This window comes from Antechinus flavipes, chromosome 6, assembly GCF_016432865.1.
Source record: "Antechinus flavipes isolate AdamAnt ecotype Samford, QLD, Australia chromosome 6, AdamAnt_v2, whole genome shotgun sequence".
Classification (NCBI taxonomy): Eukaryota; Metazoa; Chordata; class Mammalia; order Dasyuromorphia; family Dasyuridae; genus Antechinus; species Antechinus flavipes.
The window spans coordinates 208,969,949-208,983,244 of NC_067403.1; the positions used below are offsets into that span (position 1 = coordinate 208,969,949).

Sequence of the window (13,296 nt, forward strand, 5' to 3'; positions counted from 1 at the left end):
AATAGATTGGGAAAGATAATTTAAGAATTTGTACTACTTCAAAGCCAAAATCAAAAGAAAAGTCTAGACATCATTTTGCAAGAAATTTTAAAGGGAAATTGTCCATATATCACAGAACCAGAAGACAAAGGAAAAATTTGGAGAAAAACCACTAACCACCTCCTGAAAAAGATTCCAAAGTGAAAACTCCCAGAAATATTATAGTTAAATTCTTGATCTCCAAGATCAAAGAGAAAACGCTAAAAGTAGCCTGAAAAAATCATTTTTTGATTTCTGATATTTCTGAAAGCAAGGAGATAAATTAACAACTAAGTATAACCTCCCCTATAAAAATAAGAATTATTCTTCAGAAGGAATGTGGATATTTAATGAAAAAGAAGATTTTCCAACATTCCTAATGAAAGATCAGAGTTAAATAGAAAATTTGATATTTAAACACAAAACTCAAGAGAAGCATAAAAAGATTAACATAAAAGGGAAATAATAAAGACACTAAGAATAAATTTTCTACATTCCTCTATGGGATGATGATACAAGTAACTCCTTTATCATTATTAAGGCAGTTAAAAATAGGATACTTAGGGTGCATATATATAAGTTTATGTTGGGATGATCTAAAGAAAGAATAAAAGGATAAGAAAGAGGGACTTTATTAATTACTAGTACACTAGGGGAAAGGAGAAGGGTGAGGAAGAATTGAAAAATTTATATCACAAAAAATGTTGCAAAAAAAGTGTTTTTACTAAAAGGTAAACTTTTTTTTAAGGAGGGGAGAGAATTTTTAAAAGACAGAAAGAGAATGAGGAGACAGAGCCTAGAAGATAGAGAAAAGCCAGGAAGTTGCCTGAGATCTCCCCAGTTTCCCTTGTAAACAATATTAAATCACACGTCTAACCAACAGAATTCACAAGAAAAGACAAAAGAAAAGAATTTTCAAGTCCAAAAAACTTAGGTGGACTTTAGGAAAGGTCTGTCTTAGGTAAATGGATAATGGAATCTAGTGCAAGCAAGTGAATGGGAGATTCTTAGTAACAGCACAGATCATCAACCAAGACTCCAAGATCCCAGATCAGCAGGCCACTGGTACAATAGACAGCTGTGAGGCCTCCAGTCCCAAAACATCTGGCAAACTGCCAGTTTGGGAACCCAGGGAACAATAGGCACAACTAGGCCAGGTGACCTAGCACAATGCATAGGGCATTAGCCCCAGAAGCCTCAAAGCAGAAAACCAGTGACCAGAACTCTGGCCTCCATGCATGAAGCCTGAGACAGTGCCTTCTGTACTGAGCAGAGCTCAGCTTTTAAAAATGAGCAAAAATCAAAAAATAAAGATATTTTTTAGCTTTGTAGAAAGCTACAGAATAGAACTGGAATTCATAATTGAACACCAAATAGATAATTTTGATTATATTAAGTTAAAAAGTTTTGTGTGAATAAAACTAATGCAGACAAGATTAAAAGGGAAGCAATAAATTTGGAAAACATTTTTACATTTTAGGATTCTGATAAAGCCCTCATTTCTAAAATATATGGAGAATCTACTCAAATTTATAAGAATTCAAGCCATTCTTCAATTGATAGGTGGTCAAAGGATATGAACAACAATTTTCAGATGAAGAAATTGAAACTATTTCTAATCATATGAAAATATGCTCTAAATCACTATTGATCAGAGAAATGCAAATTAAGACAACTCTGAAATACCACTACACACCTGTCAGATTGGCTAAGATGACATGAAAAGATAATGACAAATGTTGGAGGGGATGTGAGAAAATTGGGACACTAATACATTGTTGGTGAAACTATGAATGGATCCAGCCATTCTGGAGAGCAATTAGGAATTATGCTCAAAAAGTCATCAAACCGTGCATACCCTTTGATCCAGCAGTATTTCTACTGGGCTTGTATCCCAAAGAGATCTTAAAGGAGGGAACCCACATGTTTTTGTGGCAGCCCTTTTAGTAGTAGCAAAAAACTGGAAATTGAGTGGATGCCCATCAGTTGGAGAATGACTTAATGAGTTATGGTATATGGATGTTATGGAATATTATTTTTCTATAAGAACATATAAATGATTTTAAAGAGACCTGGAGACACTTACATGAACTGATGCTAAGAGAAATAAGCAGAAGGAGAAGATCATTGTATGCGGCAACATCAATATTATATGACGATAAATTCTGATGGACGTGACTCTTTCCAACAATGAGATGATTGATACCAGTTCCAATGATCTTATGATGAAGAGAGCCATCTACACCCAGAGAGAGGACTGTGGGAACTGAATGTGGATCACAACATAACATTCTCACTCTTCTTGGTGTTCGTTTGCATTTTGTTTTCTTACTCATTTTCTTTTTGATGTGATTTTTTTTTTGTGCAACAAGAGAATTATATAAATATGTTTACACATGTTGGATTTAACATATATTTTAACATGTATAACATATATTGGATTGCTTGGCATCTAGGGGAGGGGGTGGGGGGAAGGAGAGAAAAATCTGAAACACAAGACTATGCAAAAGTCAATGTTGAAAAATTATCTGTGCATATGTTTTGAAAATAAAAAGCTTTAAAAAAGAAAGCTACAAAATAAAAAGCTACTGTGGCAACAGAGAAGATTAAAACATAAATTCAGAAGAGGACAACAGTGTCAAAAATGCCTAGACATGAAGTCAAATGGAAATATGAATTTGTCTCTATCCCAAAAAATCTTTTTAGAAGAACTCAAAAAGAATTTTTAAAACAAAGCAAAAGAGGTAGAAGAAAAATAGGTAAAGAAATGAATCATGCAAGAGAATTATGAAAAAAGAGTCACTAGCTTGGAAAATAGCAAAAAAATTTAATTAAAGAAAACAACTCTTTAAAAATAGACAAATGGGGAGGAGGAAAATCTACTGAAGAAAACAACACCTTTAAAAGTAGAATTGGAGAAAAATACAAAGGATGATGGTTTAGCAGTACCAAAATTAAAACTACATTGTAAAGCAGCAGTAATCAAAACCATTTGGTACTGGCTAAAAAATAGAGTAGAATAGATTAGATATGCATGACACAATGATCAAGGTCTATAGTAATCTAGTATTTGATAAATCCCCAAACTCCAGTTTCTAGATAAGAATTCACTATTTGACAAAAAAAAAATGAGAAAACTGGAAAATAGTATGTCAGAAACTCGACATAGATCTACATCTCACACCCCATAACAAAATACAGAGTCAAAATGGAACATGATTTGGGTATAAAGGATGATACCATCAACATATTAGGAGAGCAAGGGATAATTTACTCATCAGATCTTTGGAGAAGGGAGGAATTTATGACAAATTTAGAAATAGAGAACATTATTAAAGGCAAAATGAGTAACTTTGATTATATTAAATTAAAAGGATTTTGCACAAACAATACCAACAGAAATAAGATGAAAAGGTAAGAACAAAGCTGGGAGAGAATCTTTACAACCAGTGTTTCTGATAAATGTTTCACTTCAATATATAAAAAGAACTTGTCAAATTTATAAGAATATATGTCATTCCCCAATTGTAAATGGTGAAATGATATGAAGACAATTTTCAGGTGATGAAATTAAAGCCTTCTATAGTCATATAAAAGTGCTCTAAATCATTATTGATTAGAGGAACACAAATTAAAATAACTCTGAAGTAACACTTCATCTCTCAGACTGGCTAAGATGACCAGAAAAGATAACGATAAGTATTGGAGGGGATGTGGGAAAACTGGGATACTAATGCATTGTTGGTAGAGTTGTGAAATGATCCAACCATTCAGGAGAGCAATCTGGAACTATGCCCAAGGGAAAATCCATTGATCCAGTAGTGCCACCACTGAGTTTGTATCCCAAGGAAATCATAAAGGAGGGAAAAGGACCCACATATGCAAAAATGTTTGTAGCAACTCTTTTTTGGTAACAAAGAATTGAAAAATGAACAGATGCCTATTAGTTGGGGGAATGGCTGAATAAACTGTGGTATATGAAGGTAATGGAATTTTATTGTTCTATAAAAAAAATGATGAACAAAATGATTTTTAGAAAGGTCTGGAAAGATTTACATGAACTGATGCTGAGCAAAGCAAGAAGAACCAGTAATGCATTGTACACAATAATAGCAAGAATGATAATCAACTATGAAAGACTTGATTCTATGATCCAAAGCAATTCCAATAGACTTTGGACAGAAAATTCCATCTGCATCCAGAAAAGGAACTATGAAGAGTGAATGTAAATCAACACATGCTATGTTTACTTCTTTTTTTATTTGTTTTTTTCTCTCCCACGTTTTTTCTCTTTTATTCAGATCTTTCTCTCCCACCATGATTCATGAAACAATGTGTATTAAAATAAATAAATAAAATGTTTATAGCAAAAACAAAAACAAAAGTAGAATTGACTAAGGCACCTAGATAGTGCAGTGGATAGAGTACCGATCTTGGAGTCAGGGAGTCCTGAGTTCAAATCCAATTTCAGACACTTAGCTATGTGACCCTGGGCAAGTAATTTAATTACAATTGTCTTGTAAAAGCAAAAAAAGTAAAACTGGCTAAGTTAAAAAGGAGGTAAAAAAGCTAACTGAAGAAAATAATTTCTTAAAAATTAAAAGTGTATAAATAGAAGTTAATGGAGCCATATGACATCAAAAATCAAACAAAATTAAAAGAATGAAGAACTAGAAGAAAATGTAAAATACTTCATTGGAAAAATAACTGACTTGGAAAATAGATCCAGGAGAGATAATTTAAGAATTATTGGACTACCTTAAAATCATGAGTAAAAAGAAAAAATGCGCCTGGACAGCATCTTTCAAGAAATTATCAAGGAAAATTTGATATTCTAGATATCTTAGAACCAGAGAGTGAAATAGTCATTGAAAGAACACTTTGATCCCTTCCTAAAAGAGATCCCAAAATGAAAACTCCCAGGAATATTATAACCAAGTTCTGGAACTCCCAAATCAAAGAGAAAATACTGAAAACAGCCAGAAAGAAACAATTGAAATATCAAGGAAAATTTTTAAGGAGCTATAATCAGGATTACACAAAACTTGGCACCTTCTATATTTAAAGATCAGAAATTTTGGAATATGATAATCCTGAAGGTAAAGGAGCTTGGATTACAATCAACAATCAACTACTCAGAAAAATGAAGCATAGTCTTCCAAGGTAAAAAATGAATTTTGAATGAAATAGGGGACTTTCTAAGTTTCCTGATTAAAAGATCAGAACTGAACACAAAATTTGATCTTGATATGCAAAACTCAAGAGAAGTATAAAAAGGTAAATAGGAAAGAAAAAAAAAAAAAAACATGGTATTCACTAAGGTTAAATCGCTTGCATCCCAACATGGGAAGACAATACCTATAACTCTTTAAGAATTATATCTCTATTAGGGCAGTTAGAAGGTGCATACTTAGACAAAGAACGTGTGTATAAGTTGACTTTAATGTGATAATAAAAAAATTTCATTAAGAAGTGAAAATAGGGTTGTACTGGGAGAAGAGGAAAGGGAGAACAGACTGGGGCAAATTATATGACAGGAAGAGGCATGAAAAATGTAACACAGTAGAAGAAAAGAAGAGAGCAGAATGAGAATTGTTTGAACATACTCTCATCAGATTTGGTTCAAAGAGGGAATAGCATACACACTCAGCTGGGCAAAGAAATCTACCTTATCCTTTAGAAAAGTAATAAAGGAAGGGGAAATTTAAAGGTGGGAGTGTGATAGAAGAGAAAGTAGATTGAGAGTGGCAGTGGTGAGAAGGAAAACACTGGTGAGGAGGACAGAATGAAAGGAGAGAGAGAAAAAAAAAAGTATAAACAGAAAAAAAATAGAATGGAGGGAAATTTAGTAACAATAATGGTGAATGTAAATGGCATGTACTCTCCCATAAAGTGTAAGTAGATGAGCAGAGTGGATTAAAAAACAGAATTCTATGATATATTGCTTATAAGAAACACATTTGAAGCAGAGATACACAGAGAGAGTAAAGGTAAAAGGCTGGAGCAGAATATATTATGCTTCAGCAGAGGCAAAAAAAAAAAAAAAGCAAAGGAAGCAATTCTGATCTCAGATAAAGCAAAAGCAAAAATAGACCTGATTAAAAGAGACAAGGAAGGAAACTACATTTTGATAAAAGGTACAATAGACAATTAAGTAATAACTTTTTTCTCAATGGTACATATAGTACCTACACAAAAACTGATCATGTTTTAGGGCATAAAAACCTCACATTCTAATGCATCCTTTTCAGATAATGAAGTGATAAACGTAATAAAGGGCAAAGACAGTACATTGAAAACCAAATAATTTAACCCTAAAAAATGAGTGGGTCAAATAAGAAATCATAGAAACAATCAATAATTTCCTCAAAGAGAATGACAACAATGAAACAATATACCAAAATTTATAGAATGCAACCAAAGCACTACTTAGGGACATTTTATATCTTTAAATTCTTACATGAACAAACTACATTAAAAAAATAGATCAATGAATTGGGAGTGCAAGGGAAAAAGCCAAAAAAAAGAAGAAATGTAAAATCCCCAATTAAACACCAAATTAGAAATTCTGAAAATTAAAGGAGAGATTAATAAAATTGAAAAAAGAAAACTAAGAAATTGTTTTATAAAAACAAAACAGTAAAATAGATAAACCTTTGGTTACTTTGATTTAAAAAAAAAAAACAAATTGCTTAATATCAAAAATGAAAGGGGTGAATTCATCACCAATGAAGAGGAAGTTACAACAATAATTATAAGCTGTTTTGCCCAAATGTAATTCAATAAATTTGACAATCTAAATAAAAATAGATGAATATTTAGAAAAAATATATAAATTTCCCAAACTAACAGAAGAGGAAATAAAATACTTAAGTACTCTCATTTTAGAAAAGGAAATTAAAACAAGTTACCAATGAACTCATGAAGAAAATAATCTCCAGAGCTAGATGGATATATAAGTGAATTCTACCAAATAATTAATGAATAATTAATTCCAATATTACATAAGCTATTTGGAAAGATAGGTAAAGAATGAATCTTACCAAATTATTTTGTGACACAAATTTGGTACTGATACTGAAATCAGGAAGAGTTAAAACAGGGAAAGAAAATTATAGAGCAATTTTTCTGATGAATGATGATACAAAAGCCTTAAACAAAATATTAGTGAAAAGATTAAAGCAATTTATCATCAGTATAATACACTATGACCAGATAATACACATATGACACAATATATGAGGAAGGCAGGGTTGGTTAATAAGAAATTTTATAAGTAATATTAGGAAAACTATTAGCAAAATTGACCATACCAATAACAAAACCAATAGAAATAATATGATTATCTCAAAAGATAACAGAAAAATTTTTTGTCAAAATACAGCACCCATTCCTACTAAAAACACTAGAGAGCAAAGGCATAAATGGTTCTTTTCTTGAAATGATATGTAATACCTTTCTAAAACCATCGGGAATGGGGATATGTAATATTCTTATTCAGTTTTCTTGGGGTCTCTGGGGCAGCCTTCATTTCACTTCAGTAATGACCACAAGAATAGATAGGTATTAAAATCCAAATCCTTTATTGTCTCCTTCAAAGTCTTGTCTTCTTGCCTGGGGATTCAGCTAGCTTTTTTAGAGGCCTTCCAGAGACTTAGTTTCAGTGGAGAAGCAAAGGAGGAGATCTTACCACCACAGTGGAATGAGATGAAGTGAATGAATTGGAGTCCAAGGGCTTGTGCTTTAGCCACCAGTCTGCTTGTCTTCCCTAGCTCTATCTCCAATCCTCTCAGGGAGACCTGGTCTCCCCCAGGAGAGCCACCAGGAGCCTGACTGAAGGTGGAAATGAATCTTGTCCAATTGTTGCTGGTTGTTATATATTCCATTATCATAGGTGTGAATCTTGTGGAACTATATTAAGTACTAAGTTCATGTACTGAACTAGAGAACTAGTAAGCACCATACTAAACTTGATAACCATTGTCTTTATCATTCCACTGAGTTAACACCTTATAAGAATCCTTGTTTCAGAGTTCTAGTCCATAACAGGGATAAGCTAGAATCTTTTTCCAGTGAGATCAGCAGTGAAACAAGGATGCCCATTATCGCTACTATTGTTCAATAATGAACTGAGATTTTAGCTTAACAATAAGAAAAGAAAAAAGAAGTAGAAGGAACTAGAGTAGGCAACAAGGAAATAAAACTATCATTCTTTTCTTATCATTCAGATGATGGTATACTTAGAGAATCCTAGAGAGTCAATTAAAAAACTAGTTGAAATTATTAACAATTTTAGCAAAGTTGCAGGATATAAATAAAATAAACCCATATAAATCATGAGCATTTCTATATATTACCAATAAAACTCATCAAGAAGAGATAGAAAGAGAAATTCCATTTAAAGTCACCTTAGACAACATAAAATATTTGGGAGTTTACTTGCCAAGACAAACCAAGAACTTTATAAACATAATTACAAGACATTTTTCACATAAAGTCAGATCTAACCACTGAAAAAATATCAGTTGCTCATGGGTAAGCTGAGCTAATATAATAAAAAATGACAATTGCACCTAAATTAATCCACTTTTTCAGTGACATACTGATAAAACTCTTATTTTATAAAGCTAGAAAAAATAACAAAATTCATCTGGAAGAAAAAAAAAAGTTAAGAATATCAAGGAAATTAATGAAAAAATCAAAGAAATGTAGCTTGGCCACACCAGATCTAAAGTTACATTATAAAGTAGCAATCAAAACTATTTGGTACTTGCTAAAAAATACAGTGATGGATTAATGGAATAGACTGGGTACACAAGATATTGGAGTGCATAACGATAATAATCTACTCTTTGGTAAACCTCAAGACTCCAGCTTCTGAGATAATAACTAATTATTTGAGAAAAACTACTAGGCATAAACCAATATTCCACACCATATACTAAGATGAGGTCAAAATGACAGACATAAAAAGTGATATTATAAGCAAATTAGGCAGCAAGGAATAGCTTACCTGTCAGATCTGTAGAGAAGGGAAGAATTTATGATCAAACAAAAGATAGAGAACATTATGAAATGAGTAATTTTGATTACATTAAATTAAAAAGGGTTGGAACCAAGATTAAAAAAACAAAAAGATGGGAAATATATATATTTTTTTAATTAAAGCTTTTTATTTTTCAAAACAGTGGACAATTCTTCAATATTTGCCCTTGCAAAACCCTGTGTTCCAATTTCCCTCCCCTTCCCCTAAACCCTCCCCTATATGGCAAGTAGTCCAATATATGTTAAATATGGTAGAAATATATGTTAAATCCAATATATGTACACATATTTTGTACAATTATCGTGCTGCACAAGAAAAAAAAAAGAAGCAAAGTAAAATGTAAACAAACAAAAAGAGTGAAAATGCTATGTTGTGAACCATACTCAGTTCCCACAGTCCTCTCTCTGGGTGTTGATGGCTCTCTTAATCACTGAACAGTTGGAAATGGTTTGAATCATCTCAATGTTGAAGAGAGCCATATCCATCAGCCTTGATCATTGTATAATTTTGTTGCCTTGTATAATGATTTCCTGGCTCTGCTCATTTCATTTAGCATCATCATATAAGTCTCTTCAGGCTGCTCTAAAATCATCAGTCATTTTTTTAACAAAGCAATAATATTCCATAACATTCATATACCATCATTTATTCAATCATTCTCCAATTGGTGGGCATCCATTCAGTGTCTGGTTTCTTGCCACTGTAAAAAGGGCTGCCACAAACATTTTTGCACATGTGGGTCCCTTTTCCTCCTTTATGATCTCTTTGGAATATAGGCCCAGTAAAAACACTGCTGGATCAAAGGATATGCAGTTTCATAAAAGCATAGTTCCATATTGCTCTCCAAAATGGTTGGATCCATTCACACATCTATCAACAATGTATTAGTGTCCCACTATGGGGAAATAATTTTTATAGCATTTCTAATAATGAAATTTTTTTGGAGCATAGTTCCAAATTGCTCTCCCAAATGGTTGGATCCATTTACAATTCCACCAACAATGTATTAGTGTCCTACTTTTGGGAAATAATTTTTATAGCATTTCTAATAATGACCATATTTCTCAAATAAATAGAGAACTGTATCAGATTTATAAAAATGCAAATTATTCCCGAATTGACAAATGGTCAAAAGACATAAACAAACAGCTTTCAGATAAATAAATTAAAACTTTCTTTAATCCTATGAAAAGATGCTCTAAATCACTATTGATTAGGGAAATGCCAATTAAAACAACTATGAGGTACCACCTCACATGTATCAGATTGGCTACTATGACAGAAAAAGAAGATGATAAGTATTGACAAAGATGTGGGAAAACTGTTTTAAGCAAAGAATTGTAAATTGATCCTCCCATTCTGGAGAACAATCTGAAACTATGCCCAAAGGCAACCAAACTGTGGGTACTCTTTGATCCTGCAACACCACAAGTTGGTCTATATTCCAACAATAGCAAAAAAATAAAAAAAGGAAAAAGGGCCTACACGTACAAAAACATTTTTAGCAGCTATTTACTTGGTATCTAAGAATTGGAAATTGAGGGAATGCTCATGATTTGGAGAATGGCTGAAAAAGCTGTGGTATAAGAATATAATTAAATAGTACTGTGAAATAAGAAATGATAGACAGATTTCAAAAAAAAAAAAACAAAAACCTGGAGAGATTTATATGAACTGATGCTGAGTGAAGTAAGCAGAATCAGGAAAACATCATGTAAATAGCAGCAACATTGTGTCATAATCAATTATGATTGACTTAGTGATCCAAGACAATTGCAAAAAACTCATGATGGAAAATTCTATTCAGAGAAATACAGAGAATCCAGAAATTCAGAGAAATTGAGAGAAAGAACTATGATATCTAAATGCACATCAAAGCATACTATTTTCATTTTTTTGTTTTTCATGTCTTTTCCCTTTTGTTTCATTTCTTCTTTCAAAATATGACTAATATGGAAATATCTTTAGTATATGCATATATGTATAGCATACATATACGATATAGTATATGCATAATCTGTATTAGATTGCTTGCCATCTTGGGGTGAATGGGAGGAAGAAATGTTGAAAATTTTGGAACTCAGAATTTTATCAAAAATGAATGTTGAAAACTATGTTTACATGTAATTGGAAAAATAAATATTATTTCCAAAATAAATAAATAAATGGATGGATGGATGAAAAATGCTTTTTCAATTTTCAAAAAAAAAAGAAGGCCAAAGATGCCTCACCAAAAAAGACAAGAATAAATAGAAGAGAACAGGATAATAGAAACTTTATAGTTTTCCATTGTTAACAATGAATATCAAACTCACTTGTAAAACAGAAGAAGGTAGCAGAATGGATTAGAAACTGTAATATAACAATATGTTGTTTACCAAAAAAAACCACCTAATACAACAAGATATAAAGTTCTTATTTTAACTGGCTGTTCCTCTTTCATTGATTGGTCTAAATTCAAAAGGTCATTGACTATTAAAGATATTGACACAGAGAGAAATAAAATAAAGGGGTGTAGCAAATCTATTATGCTTATGAAGTTTTTTAAAAAGCAGGATTAACCATCATTATTTCAGACAAAGCAAAAGCAAAAATCAAAAAATTAGAAGAGATAATCTGATAAGGATGTTGTCTAGTCCAGAGATAAAATAGTCTTGTGAAGGAACTGAGAAAGAAAAATGGAATTTTGTGTTTTAGGACAAAAACTAGGCCTTAAAGGAAGATTTTTCATCTTCTGTTCTGTTGTTATAACAATCTAACAAGAATTCCTAAAAGAGGTACAAAAAAAGATTTTTTTTTAAAGAGGAAAAATGATTTTTAAAATAAAATTAAGAATGATAGAGAAAAATTTGAGAAGAAAGGAGAGCAATGCGAGAAATTTATGAAAAGAAAATTAACACTTTGGTAAAAGAGACCCATAAAATAATACTAAAAAATAAATACAATAAAAAACAGACTTGACCAAATGGCAAAAATATTCAAAACCTCACTAAAGAAAAGAACTCCTTAAAAAGTAAAATCAGCTAACTAGAAGAAAAAAAAGAGGTTATGAAAGTTCATTTAAAAATAATTCCTTATGAATTAAAAATAGTTGACTGGAAGCTAATAACTACATAATATCAAGAAGCAAAAAACAAATTCCAAATCATTGAAAAAATAGAAATATTCCATTGGGAAAAAAACTGAACTATAAAATAGTTGAAGGGGATAATTTTTAAATGACTGGACAACTTGAAATACATGATTTCACAGGTGCCTGGGTATATAATTTAAGAAATTATAAAGGAAAATTTCCCAATATTTTAGAACCAAAGGGCAAAATAGAAATCAAAGAAATCCACCACTCATCTCTGGAAAGATATTCTTAAAAATATAAAATGTCAATATTAATAGAGGAAATAAATTATTAAAACAATTGATATTGAAAATGAAATTGAGCAAACAACAAATAAGCTCCCAAAGGGGGAAAAACAACAACTCCTGGATCAAATGAATTTAGAAGTTAATTTTTATCAAATGTTAAGAGAAAAATCACTTCCATTATTAAATAAATGTTTTTGAAAAATAGAAATGTAAAAGATTTTTACAATCTTTTTCTATGATACAAAATATGGTCTTATATCAGAGAGATAAAGCAAGAAAATTATAGACATATCCTTAATTGATATAAAATTTTTAAATATTAGCAGAAAAGCTACAATAATAATTTTAAAGATTATGCACTCTTAACAGGTTATAATCATACCAGTAATTTAATGTTAGTTTCACACAAGGAAGATAATACATATAAAAATTATATTAATAACTTAAATTAAAAAGCAAATCCTGTTTGCTTAAAAAAACACATTTCTAATGTGCGCATAGAATTAATTTGATTTTTCTTATCATAGTAAATAATATCTATCTAAAAATAATAAACATTATAATGTCTTGCAAATATATAATGTAAAATAATATTAAAATCATCATGCTGTAAAATAATACTATGAAATAATTATAATTGTAAATATTATTATGTAGTGGAGAAAAGTTAGAGACCTTTTTCTAAGATCAGGGTAAAGCAAAGATGTTCACTACCATTTAACAAAGTCAAGTCAATAAGCATTTATCAATTACTACCATGTGCCAGGCACTGTGCAAAGCACTAGAGATAAAAAGAAAAGACAAAAACCAAAACCCAAAAAAACTAGACCTTGTTTTCAAGAAGCTCATATTCCAATAAAAGACACAAC

At 31.2% G+C, this 13,296-nt stretch overlaps 1 protein-coding gene across 5 annotated transcripts in view; it reads right to left on the reverse strand.

The window, feature by feature from the left end:
* STK33 (serine/threonine kinase 33) overlaps positions 1–13,296 on the reverse strand; it is a 243,098-nt gene that overhangs the window by 137,696 nt on the left and 92,106 nt on the right. The window lies entirely within an intron of this gene.